This window comes from Macrobrachium rosenbergii, chromosome 43 (assembly GCF_040412425.1).
Source record: "Macrobrachium rosenbergii isolate ZJJX-2024 chromosome 43, ASM4041242v1, whole genome shotgun sequence".
Lineage (NCBI taxonomy): Eukaryota > Metazoa > Arthropoda > Malacostraca > Decapoda > Palaemonidae > Macrobrachium > Macrobrachium rosenbergii.
Genome location: NC_089783.1, coordinates 16,564,268 through 16,577,813, shown reverse-complemented (window position 1 = coordinate 16,577,813; position 13,546 = coordinate 16,564,268). Strand labels below are relative to the sequence as shown.

Below are 13,546 nucleotides of genomic sequence, written 5' to 3'. Positions count from 1 at the left end.
AGTATCCAGTCTTAAGGGAATTTAAACTGCACAACCCCACGGGCCGAGAAATTTAAGCTGGGGAATTCAGAATAAGAAAGGGGTTCCCGAAGCAAGCTTCGGCGCTGGAGGAAAGGTGGATGAAGGTCGGGGTCAGTGAAAACATGCAAAGCAATCTGTCGATTTCTCAACATGAAAGCTTGGTTTGAAGAGTAAGAGTCGGGAGGGTAGGGGTTTTGAGCGGGTTGACAGAACAACGTTAACCATACTGCCCAAATTTGAATTACAATTTCCACTATTAACCAGCCAATTACAATACCTGACAAGTCCACGACATCAGTGTAAAAAAAAATGTAAAAAAAAAAAAAAGTAACATACCAAGACCTAGGCCTCTTAGAAAATCGTTAAGATCCACCTATTACCTGTCTAGTTCCCATTTGCCACTGTGCATTTCAGGGCTGTCTCCAATTGGTTTTCGTCGATAAAATCTTTCCAGAGCATCGGATATGGATCGTATTTTGGAAATAACTATTTGAAGCCACGGCCTATTGGCAAAAATATGCACCGATAACTAATGTTGATAATTAAGGTACTTACCAGAGTAAATAAAGGGAAACTTAGCTAAATTTAGTAAGCACCCAGAGGGAGGCTAGTGAAACTTCTTTACTGAAGGCCCGCCCACTCATACTACTACAGTACTTTACTAGATACCCCGCCCATATACTTTACGCATGAAGACTCAGATGTTGGCAGTAGCAGTAATAGTAGTATATGGGATTCTTGTATTGTTTCACACACAAACACCTACCCTACTCTCTCATCTAAGTACTGTACAATAAAGGAATGAGCATTAAATTAGTATTAATTCTGTAATACAGCTCCTTGGCGCAATTCAAGTTTCCTTTAACTTGAAATATGCACAGTCTTACACAGTGAGAAAACCATAGTTACCCTGAGTTTATTGCTTCATACGGTCTCAAGTTCCCGGTTCACGTGTACCTGTTTAGTCCTGCTAAAAGTAACAACGCGAGTGTTCTAACCTTTACTTCCTTAATGCATGATCAATCCCATAATAAATCCAAAGTATTTAGTATATCACGACTATATTCCATGTGCCAGTTTCGTTGTTTCTATAAACGATTCATTTACTTGAAACTATTGTAGGGTTGTCGAGTGGTTGTCAGTGAGCCCATGTATTCCAGGTTTTATCTGTATATTTTTTTTTTTATGAAGTTACTTTCAATTTTGTTATTTTGAATGTTTCATATACATCGTTTATTGTATAGATTTCATTTAATCATACCTACACTGTAGTGCTGAATGAGACATGTAACTCGGACCAAGCGCTTGGGCTATACCCTAGTTTTATATTCCACTATTCCATTGATTGTACTGAACTTTATTGAAATTGAGGGAAATGAAGTAATCTTTTAATAAAAAAAATTTGTAAAAGGATATGCTGTTTAAGTTAAGATTAAGAACTGTGTGAATCAGGGTCTTACGCTTTGAGCAGACCAGAAGTGAAGAACTTTCGATAGAAACATAGAAAGTAAAATTTCTATATGGGCAAAGGTCAAAATGGAAACAAAAGAGCACACTCCCAAAGTAACTTTTATTCATTTTCATCATCATAATCATCCAGGTATAAGTCTTCCGTATCCTCGCCATCGCTAAGTTGATATGATAGGTCCCACAGGCTCCCAAATGTCTGATGACCAATATTCATCTTCAAAATCTCGAGATAGGGTTTGAGCGTCTGCAGTGAAACTATGAGTGACCAAAAGCTTGGCATCTTCCAGTCTTGCCTGCAGGTCTGCCCGGGTGAATCGATGTAAGGATGAACAGACATGACGTTTCACGCACGCCCATACCTGCTCAATGGCATTGAGCTCTGGGTGGGCAGGTGGCAGGCGGACCACCTCATGGCCCCACTCTCGGATGATGTCGTCCACGATGTACTGTGGTTTTAGCCGGTACTGTTGGTATCTGAGCAGCAACTCTGGTCGTGTGGCACCGTCTGAGACAGGGATTCTGCGTCTCTCCATCCAAGTAAAAATGTCTGCTCTCTTGGTTGCCGTAGTAGGAGACCGACAAGCGTCTATCAGCTGGCTGTGATAAGGCGCGTTGTCAAGTACCAGCACCGATGGTTCGGGCAGCAATGGTAGCCGAGTTGTCAGCCAGCGTATGAACAGCTCGCCTGTCATTACCCCGTGGTAATCGCTACTGGTACTCTCTGCAGTGTAAAAGGGAAAAGGCCTTCAATAAATCCATTTCCTGTGCCAGCTGCAACCACCACGAAGCGCTCTCCTTCGCCAGATGGTTACCCGTCTGTTATGCATGGCACGGATAGCAGGCTGTGGTGGTGTCCACCCGCTCCCTGCTGTGGCTCATTCTTGTGGCGAACCACCTCTCATCGACATATACAGTACTATCTGCCTCCCTTCTCGATGGCGCCTCAGAGCCCAGTGAGGGCCAATCCGACCGCAAACCACGTCAAGGGATTCTTTTGCAACATACACCTTTCGCTGGGAAGTTTTGTATTTGAATCCCTTATCTTGCATGAGTCGCCACGCCGGTATCTTGGAGGTTGTTTCCAGGATAATGGTGGCTGTCGTCAAATCTTCCATTAGGGTTCTGAGAGTAGAAACTTGCTTTGCTGCAAACTTGTCGTCGACAAAGCGGCGAATGACACCGTGTAAAATTATCAAAGGCTTGTGGTGTAGGCATTACTACCCCGGCAAACTGAGGCAAGCTCACTTATCTGTTGCGCTGGACAATCTTCCTCACAGCATGCGCCGTCATACCCATGAACTGCCACACGGTCGTAGGGCCTGTGTGGATAAAGACCAGTATTTAGCCAATGAATAAAAATGCTTTATATAACACTTTTTCCTATGCGCACGGCCATGTAAAGTATTTAACTATTCACAATGATCACAGTTTTGCACAATTTTCATCAGTTATCATAATCATCATTGTTACTATTCATACTTCGACGACAGGAACGAGGATAGCAATATGCATACTATGCCGTATACATAGATATGGTACATACATAAATGCACATACATATAAAACAAATTAAATTGTGTGTGTAAGGTGGTCACCTGAATAGTTAAGTTTTTAAAAATGGTCGTTGCAGCTAGTCAGCGAGATGGTTTATCAGTGAAGAAATTTACGCCAGTGTTTAATCTTTGTCTGAAAAGAGTGAAGCCTTTATATAAAAATATTTTCATACTCGTCATTCGAGTATTATTATTACCCCTATAAAGGTCAGCTTTGTTCTCTTGTCTGAATCGTTTGGTGCTTTTGTACCACCTTGTTACGCACTTACTCTTAATATTTAGCATACATGACGCATACGATTTTTTTCTTTATTGCATACTGCAAAAACATGCAACACGAAAGCAGCCTTGCAGCCACGAGGACAATTTGCTAGGCTTGCCATAGGCGACGCAGCCGTCACGTATAACCTGGTTTTGCCCTGTCGTCTGCGACTCTACAGGTTTACTATTATGCAAGGTTGCCAGGTATATGGGGCCAAAATATCTTGCCAAACCTAAATTTTCGCAGTTTCATTTCAATATGATTGTGTTTCACCAGTGCCAAAAGTTTTTCATAACTGATCAAGATAAAATAGAAAGTGGGTTATAATTGCTAAATATTCCTATGGTCAACGTAAAACTGTATAATGAAAATAGTAATATTGCCATAAGTATATTTCCAATATTCCTTTGCTATGTCATTTATACAGTATACCAAATTCTTACTCATTACCCGTGGTATCACCAATGGAAACCGTAATATCGTGATTCTCAACTATTCCCAACAAGGTCAAATATTTGTTTCTACGATTATCATCACTACTGGGTACACTTATTAAGCCTATGTCATACTTTAGGTCACAACTAGCCTCCCCCCGGGTGCTTACTAAATTTAGCAGACTTTTCCTTGAAATTTGTGATTTACTCCGAAAAGTGCCTTAATTGTCAACATTAGACATCAGTGCATACTTTTGCCAATTAGGCCGTGGCTTCAAATAGTTATTCCCAAAATACGATCCATATTCGATGCTACGGTAAGATTTTATCGACTAAAACCAATTAGACACGGCCCTGAAATGCACAGGGAATGAAATTCTAAGCTACAAAAGCATGTCAGACAGTTACCCTACCCTATTCTCAGCTGCACTAACATTCAAACTTACATCTCATGACCAAACAAAGGGCTCAGGTACTGTAATACCCTCTGTTAACTTGCACTGTCAATAGGGAGACTCAAATATTTGTCTCCCTAGGTCTGATCGTCGCGTTTTTAACCCCAGTCTATTCCCAGCATCCTTACGAGATAGACTTAAGTCTGAGTTTATTTTTATCCTAACCCCTACATCTATATTATCTCGTTCTTTACCCTATTCTAAGGAATCCTATATTTCAAGTTCCATATCTAACTTCCCATTAAGTCTAAGCTACACGAAAACTATCAACCTTGCAGTTCTAACCTAAGTTAGAAGTTGGTTGGTTTTAAATCCCTCTTGTGCATGGTGACAAAGTCACCATGCTTGTTTCTGAACTTCCTGTTGTGCATGGTGACCAAGTCACCATGCACAACATGCAAGTCCACCTTTGCCTGGCAGGTGGCGCCGCCACCCCGGCAAAGGTGGACTTGGGAAGTGGGCAAAGAATAACTACTTTAAATGCACAAAACTTTCATTCACACAGATTCATACGCAAAACTTTCATTCACACAGATTCATACGCAAAACTTTCATTCACACAGATTCATACGCAAAACTTTCATTCACACAGATTCATACGCAAAACTTTCATTCACACAGATTCATACGCAAAACTTTCATTCACACAGATTCATACGCAAAACTTTCATTCACACAGATTCATACGCAAAACTTTCATTCACACAGATTCATACGCAAAACTTTCATTCACACAGATTCATACGCAAAACTTTCATTCACACAGATTCATACGCAAAACTTTCATTCACACAGATTCATACGCAAAACTTTCATTCACACAGATTCATACGCAAAACTTTCATTCACACAGATTCATACGCAAAACTTTCATTCACACAGATTCATACGCAAAACTTTCATTCACACAGATTCATACGCAAAACTTTCATTCACACAGATTCATACGCAAAACTTTCATTCACACAGATTCATACGCAAAACTTTCATTCACACAGATTCATACGCAAAACTTTCATTCACACAGATTCATACGCAAAACTTTCATTCAAAACTAACTTTTGAAGCTGAAATAATTAATCAAGAGCTTTAAAATTTGTTACTGCTGAAAAAATATCAAAAACCTAAAATAGAGACCTAACTAAACTTTACAATTTTAAAAAACAAAACTGGCTGAATTTACAAGATCAAACCACTTAAGGCAAAAAGTTTAAATTTAAGAAAGTTTAAATCCACTAACCTAAAAAAAATTACTATTTACTCAAACTTTCAAAAATTACCTTCCACACGCATCAAACTTCCACACGCATCAAACTAACTTTTGATGCTAAAATATAACTAAACTAAAAAAAATAAAAATTAAATACTTGAAAACAAAAATCCTGAAGCTGAAACAAGACTTAACATTTTTTTAAAGTTCAAAGCTGGAAAAGTTAAATTTAACCTTTGCAATTTTAAATGTAAAAAAAACTTTCAAAATTCTCAAAACTAACTTTTTGAATCCGAAAAAAAACCAAAAGCATTAAAACAAAACCTAAACTTAAAATGAAAACTTAAGAGATTTGATTCTGAAAAAACTAAGGTAAAAAATGTTCGGGGGATTGCTCAAGTCAACAATAAAAAAACAAAGATACTTACTCACCCATTAATCCTGTTTAGTCATAAGGTATCTGTACGTCTAAGACAATTCAATAACTCATTGTGGCACGCTTTTTAACGACATACCCTGACCATAAGAATATATAAAGTCCAAATGTTCTAGCAAGTGGAAAGAACCAAAGGCTGACTATTGGCTATAATCAGCTGGGCCATCTGACAAGTTTTAAAATACTAAGACAAGGAGCAGCAAGCAAGGCTTTATAAACACTGATAAGCGTTATTACCAGTTTATTGCCACTTAGGCGCCACTTAAGCCTACAATAATCAAAGTATAAATCTACTAAATCAACTTAATATACCCCACATTAGGAAGGCTATGGTAGTCGAGTTAAGTCGACCTAATCCCCAAAAAGCAAACCCTATTGCATCGTAGGACTTGCTCTGTTGCAGCATAAAGTTAAAATGAAAACATCTGTAGCACTGCATAAGATTGCTAGTATAAAACCAAAGTGCGTAGAATTACAACTCAAAAGCAATATAGTTCAGCTTAGTAATAAATAGGCTTCGAAACGGGCTTAAATCCCATGTTAAAGGGCAATCTGCAACAATACCCAACATACTTAACATTTTGAACAGTTATTGTAGGAGTTTACAACAAAAATTCGAAAATACCAACATTTGAAGGTACAAAACCCGCAAACTGAAAACTTTCATATGACAACTTAAGTCATTGATCTAAGACCACAATCTAAATATTTGAGAAATTACAAGGCAAAACTAGCAACAGTATCCAGCCCAACAAACATCGAAGCACGCCTTCACGCCTGAAATCTTGCAAAGTCTATTCACAATAAGGTATATCTGAGAAACTGCTCAAGCTTCTTTAGGCTTCAAATGAATATTGTAAACACAAGACATGCAAATGGAGTATATAGGCTACTTAAACCTAGAACATTAATAAGTCAGGATAGAGAGCATTTGTACACTGCGCACCAAGACTATACAATAAAATACCACCTAAAGTGATGATCATACAAGAAAAAAATTTTTAAAATTAACTAAAAAAAAGTATTCTGCAGGAACCACGATACTGACGAGAAACCACTAACACAATTATAAAATACATAAAAAGCACCTTACTTTGAAAACGTACAGGAGATCATCAGAGAGGGAATCATCCCTGCGGAGGACTGTACAGAACACCAAACAAAATGAAACCAACGATCGTCCTGTAGAGCACGGCCGCGATCCCAAACGCAAATGAACGAGAAAGTCGAGTTAGGTATCAACGAAACCTGTCTTACCAAGCCGGTGACTCGACAACACTGAAACAAGCTCTTCTTGAGGATAACAGCCAACGACCGATGCAACTGCCTGCTCGTGGGACGTCACTTCATCGCCCTTTCGCCACCGAAGAAGTTTAAGGCGATGATAAAAATATCGACGGAAATTATTATTATTATTATTATTATTATTATTATTATTATTATTATTATTATTATTATTATTGAGAGTTGCCGGGCACTCTTCCAAAATTTTAGCGAACTACCCCAATTATGTATCAATAGTTAGCCCATCTGAAAAAAATTATTATTATTATTATTATTATTATTATTATTATTATTATTATTATTATTATTATTATCATCGAGATTTGCCATCTACTCTTCCATTTTACCAAACTACCAAATTTGTATCGGTGTTTGGTCTTTATTATTATTATTATTATTATTATTATTATTATTATTATTATTATTATTATTGTTGTTGTTGTTGTTGTTGTGGTTGTTGTTGTTGCTGTTGTTTTCAGCAGTGCTTGGGTATAAGAGTTCATGAATATTACTTCTTACTTGCGTACTTAACTTAGTATACTATATTGTGTTCATCTTATCGTTCATCGTATATGGTCCGGAGCTGAAACAAAGGATATTATTATCATTAACGGCTAATTCGAACAGTGGTCAATGAATTTATTGAAACCATATCTTATTGTTCGATCATCGCCAGATATTCAAATCCTGTTTCGATATTATTAATAGGTGGAGCTATGAAAACTATTATCATGAGGATTATTATATATATATATATATATATATATATATATATATATATATATATATATATATATATATAGTGTGTGTGTGTGTGGTAGGTGGAGCTCTGAAAAATATGATCATGTGGGTTATATATATATATATATATATATATATAGATAGATAGATAGATAGATAGATAGATAGATAGATAGATAGATAGATAGATAGATATTAAGCCACCAATATACTTTAATATCCAGTTCACTACACCTCGGGAATAACCTAACTTACATCCAAGAGGGAATATGATTGATAAATGTTTCGTCACCAGTTCTCAAGAGAGGTATAAGTTGACATCGACTCTGCTGTACATGCCTGTCGAATTCAGGTTTTGCACTTAGAATCGATATCAACCCATCTTCATCATGATAGCTGATTGGTAAATTTGTAATGCGTGGCCAATTATGAATTTGTCGAATTTGTCTTATACACAGCGAGGGTTTTCCTTATACTCAAAAACATTAGGCCACAAATATCATAAAATATCCAGTTCACTACATTAGGTGGAGCTCTTAAAAATATCACACACACACACACACACACACACACACACACACACACACACACACACACACACATATATATATATATATATATATATATATATATATATATATATATATATATATATATATATATGCTCACCCAAATATTAAGCCACAAATATCGTTTATTGCCTAATTCACTATACCTCACGAATAGCCTACAACCAGAAGTATTACAACTGATAAGTGATTCGTTACCACTGGTATTCGAAACGTTGCTTTATTTAGAAACAATGTTGTACTTTTGACCATGGGTGATGTACAGTGACTTTTGATCACTGACCCATCAAGAAAGGTGTAAGTTGATATCAACTATGCTGTATAGGCATAATTCTCTTATTCTGATGGACATTAATAAGAACATTCTCTACGTTTCTTCGATATGAAAGCAGAGGGTAGTCCGGTTCGATGTTCCCGTAGACATTTTCTTAATACCTCTACGTACGGGAGTTTTATTTTGCTGGTATATCCCTTATTTTGTTATGCCCATTGGTTTTGAAGAGATATCTCACTGGCTTGGTTGATGGTTTTTCCGCCGACATAGTGAGGCAGGTGGTTGAATTGTTTACAGATGAAATCGACTCCGTCTATGTAACCGTCAGAACAGGTTCCTGGTCCTCCGAAAAGAAAAAAATTGCACTGATACCTCAGTCTTCATTGAAATTGCAGTGTCATAATAGTAAGGAAATGAATGCAGGAAATAGAGAACGTTGGTCTTCTATAGACGTTGAAACTACTTGAATGATTCCTTATTGATATATCTAAGAAGACTAGTTCCTGTCCTTTTCTCATTCAGTTTTGAACGTAATGCTAGAAGTGAATTCATTTTGCTGCAAATAGATATCAAAATCTTCTCAACTTTTATTCCAGAACATGAACATGTCATCAACGTGTCACACCAAAACAACTTTGGGTTGAGTCATTAAAGTGCGTGCAGACATTGGCTTAATGGATATTACCCATTAATCTTGGTACTTAACAGAATACTGTGGACAGGTACTATCGCCAGCAAGAATTCGTAACCACCCAAGTTTTGGCTCGGGCAAATTTTTTCTGGTAACATTGGAAATCATACTCAACCCCTATCGCTTACCTTGCGTCTCCCACTTCACTTTCCTCCCTATTCCTTAGTTATTTACGGTCTCTAGACCTTGATAAAGCATTTTGTGAATACTGTAGTTTATCCATCAATTTAATGAAACTCTATTTACATTGAATTTATATATTTATTTTGCTCATGCTAATGAAGTTTCTTGTTGTCCCTTTCCTCCTCCTCCCCTTTTCTCTATCGCTTCTTCAGCCACGCCTACTCCCTCGCTCCCCCGTTCAGGTCTCCTTACCCGCTCCCCCTCCTTCTCTCCCTCGCCCGGAGCAAATGGTGATGGAAGAAAGCAGAAAATTAGATCCAAACCCTCTACCCCCACCCACCCATTTTGTCTGTGGGTGTTTAATTTTTGTCAATATACTGATAATTCCCATTCTGATAAAAAAAATATGAGCATTGGTCATATTAGAAAACTTTAGCCAAGATTAGAGTAATTTCAACTATTGGTAATCAACCATTCCGTAATTAAAGCTTATTACCACTTTTTACCATAACCGAAGATATTCTTATATATGTTTATTACTTTTTTGGCAAAGTAAAATCACCATAAATGCACAGGTATAACTGTTCTCATTTTAGACATTGTCTGATATAAAACAGGAGATGCTAATCTAACGTGGGTAAGCACCAAACCATTTACTACATCGGTAATGAGACTTTCATAAACATGGATTGTTTTCAGTTAAGTAAACTCCATTAAGTTGCCCATCATATTTCATTCTTGCATTGCATAGTAAAAGGGGTTTATGCTGCAAGGTTCCCATCTGTTCTGTCCTTATCAAGTTTGCTTCTCACGTCAAGTAATAATTGCACCCGATGATGGAAAATGGTATAACATTGAATATAAAACCTGAGGTTTCAACACAGAGATTCAACATTGAATATGAATCCTTGCTGCTTGATGTATTTATATTAGACAATGTTTCCTATATACATATACATATATATAAACATGTTCTGATAAGGCAAATACGATAATGTATGAGTGACATTACAGTTATTTGCAGGAATCATTTAATCTGATGAAGCAAGAATTTATTTCAATTCTCTCTCTCCGACACGCAAACACACACACACAACAAAGTTCTGTTGCATTTGATCAAAGATGCTCGGGTTGGTATTTATAGGGGGGGGGGTGTCTTGATCGGTGCTGAATTATGATTGGCTGCCCGGGTGTCCATTGTCGACGAGGGTTTGGGCTACACGTTCTATTTCTCCGTGGGTGTCGTTCCAGGAGGAGCAGTGTGAGAGGGCCCTCCTGACGTAGGCGCTGATGGTGGAGCGCTTATACCTCTCGGGGCACTCGCTCGCCCCGTTCATACACATGCCCAGGTTCGTGTGTTTCGTGTAGACCCTCGTAGAGAAAGAGGCCTCTCTCTGTCGACAATGGACACCCAAACCGGGATATACTGTAGAAGAATCTATCAAAGCGAACATCGATAGATGGTACCGTCAGGAACCTCGCCCCGATGCCCCTGAACGCATAGAGCTCTTCTACAAAGGACAATTTCACCATAAATATAAAGAAGACGAATGCGCCCTCAAAAACATCATCGAGAATAATGTCAGCCCTGTTGACTCCAACAAAAAAATATACATCTGGTTATTTATTACAAGAGAAGAAAGACGAGCAGCCTGGTTATGCGCAACAACCCAGCCCCCCTCAGCAGGACCCCTTGAAGAAAACCAACGTGGTATACCGGTACTTATGCCCCGTCCGAGGATGCCTCGGTTCTTACATCGGTATGACCACCATGCGTTTCTCCAAAAGGATTTCCTGCCACGCCCAAGAGGGGGCTATCTTTAATCATGCCAGGACCGTCCATAACCAGAGAATAGCAAGAAAAGACATAATCACGAACATCGAAATAATTGACCAAATTACCGACCACCGCCGCCTACGCCTCTTGGAAGCATTGCACATTGGGAAGGAGAAACCAACACTCAACATTGCGCAAGAAACCTTTCTCCTCCCCACGGCAGCCAGGAGACGTGCACCGAGCGATCCCCATAGCGTACGAGCAAATCAAAATTCGGCATCCGAGGATCGAAATTCTTCTCTTCATCCTCAGCACTACAATGCCGCTCGCACGCAAGACGAAAACAGAACTTCGACTTGGATGAGAAGGCTCCGCCCGAGGGTACATGCCCCGGGCAGCCAATCATAATTCAGCACCGATCAAGACCCCTATAAATACCAACCCGAGCACCTCGTTTCTTCAGACCTTCTGCAACCACGTCCAGAGGATGACCAACGAGCTGGTCGAAACATGTCGACGGTACCTACAATAGAACCTGAACCCAGACGAACGATTTCTGATTGGATATTTTAATAAAAGACTTCCAATATTCCGCACACTGTCCTTTACCAACATGAATATCGGCCAGTTACTGACTGACATCGCTGAGCCTGAAAAGCGAATCATAAGGAGGATAGAAAAGACACTATATAAGATAAATTCGCATAATACAGCCATCCTTTTTAATAAGACCTGTTTGAAAGAGGGTCTACTCCCTTCATATATTATTATTATTATTATTATTATTATTATTATTATTATTATTATTATGGAGATTTGCCATTTACTCTTCCATTTTAGCAAACTACCAGAATTATGTATCGGTGTTTGGTCTTTACCTGACTCGCATCAGGATCGACCCCGGCCTCTCAAATGAGAGACCAGGATGTTACCAATTGACCTGTGCTAGTCGTAAAAGGAATTGGAACCTAAGTATTCCCGTACCTGAGGTTTTTCCCGAGCAGACTGCCGCCTAACATACCAGCAAATTTTACCTAACTTCCCAACAGATTATTTTATTTATTAATATATTGATTGATTGACTGATTGAATATAGAATTTTGGCCAAAGGCCAAGCACTGGGACCACTGAGGTCATTCAACGCTGAAACGGAAATTGACAGTAAAAGGTTTTAAAGGTGTGACAGGAGGAAAACCTCACAGTTGCACTATGAATCAATTGTTAGGAGAGGGTGGAAATTAAGATGGAAGAAAGAGAATATGAAAGTAGGTAAAGTAAAAGGAACGAAAGGGGTTGCAGCTAGGGGCCTAAGACACGCTGCAAAGAATCTCAAGTAATGCCTACAATGCACCGCATGAGGTACCCTGACGGCGCTACCCCCCTACGGGTTTATTATTACAGTACATGGCACTTTACTGGTTTGCTGTTTCCTAAGTAAACACGCCCACCCTTTTCTCATCTGTGTTCCCTAACACCACCCAATGTTTGTCCTTCCATTTTATTACCATTTCAGTTTTTACGTAAAATCGCTGATTGCCTGGAAAGCAAATGTGACTGTTAAAATTACATTATGCTATCAATGTTTCTGAGTCATAAATATTTCCTATTACTCCATCTGACACGCTCGAACTCAAGTATGTCTCGCTCCCTTTATCCTCATCGGTTTTCCCTGCACCAAAATACACAGATGTAATCTCAGAAGTTAAATATTATTTCTGTTTTTCATATACCTCATTTAAGAGAATATTTTCCTTCCCTTTTGTCTCGTGTTGCTTTCGTTGGCCTCATTACTTTAAAGTCCTACGTGAAATACCAACCATAGAAAACGATTAACACATAAATAACGAGATATAACATTTAAAGATATTCTAAAACATATATACAGTATATAGCACCAACGATTGTATTCGTCCCTTCTGAGTACTTTACAAGTTTCCCTCTAATTCATTCTCCAGATTTACTAGAATTTGAATCTTGTCCATAAAAGAAATATATGGTAAAGCTGAAGACCATTACAGCGGCCTGGTTCCTGCCAGTCAGCGACCGTAATATTTACCGCTTTCTGCCCATGTTTTTGTTTATTTTTTATACCTTAGTTTGTGTTTATACAATACAGTCTTTTGTTTGTTTTTACGTTCACCTACAAGGGATAACATGTTTCCAGTTTTGCACATAAACTGACAGTTAACGTACCAGAGAGGAACGGTAGTAGTGTTCAGTTTTACCGAATATAATTCCGATTCTAA

General features: G+C 38.4%; 1 long non-coding RNA gene across 2 annotated transcripts; it reads right to left on the bottom strand.

Moving 5' to 3' along the window:
* Positions 1–2,696: 2,696 nt before the first annotated feature.
* On the bottom strand, positions 2,697–7,079 carry LOC136828605 (uncharacterized). Of its 2 annotated transcripts, none has more exons than XR_010850137.1 (3): positions 6,930–7,079; positions 5,834–5,921; positions 2,697–2,810 (listed from the first exon to the last, which is right to left on the bottom strand). It is a non-coding gene; the product is annotated as an uncharacterized lncRNA (long non-coding RNA). The 2 variants fall into 2 exon arrangements; XR_010850136.1 differs by having other exon boundaries at positions 5,838–5,921.
* Positions 7,080–13,546: the final 6,467 nt, after the last annotated feature.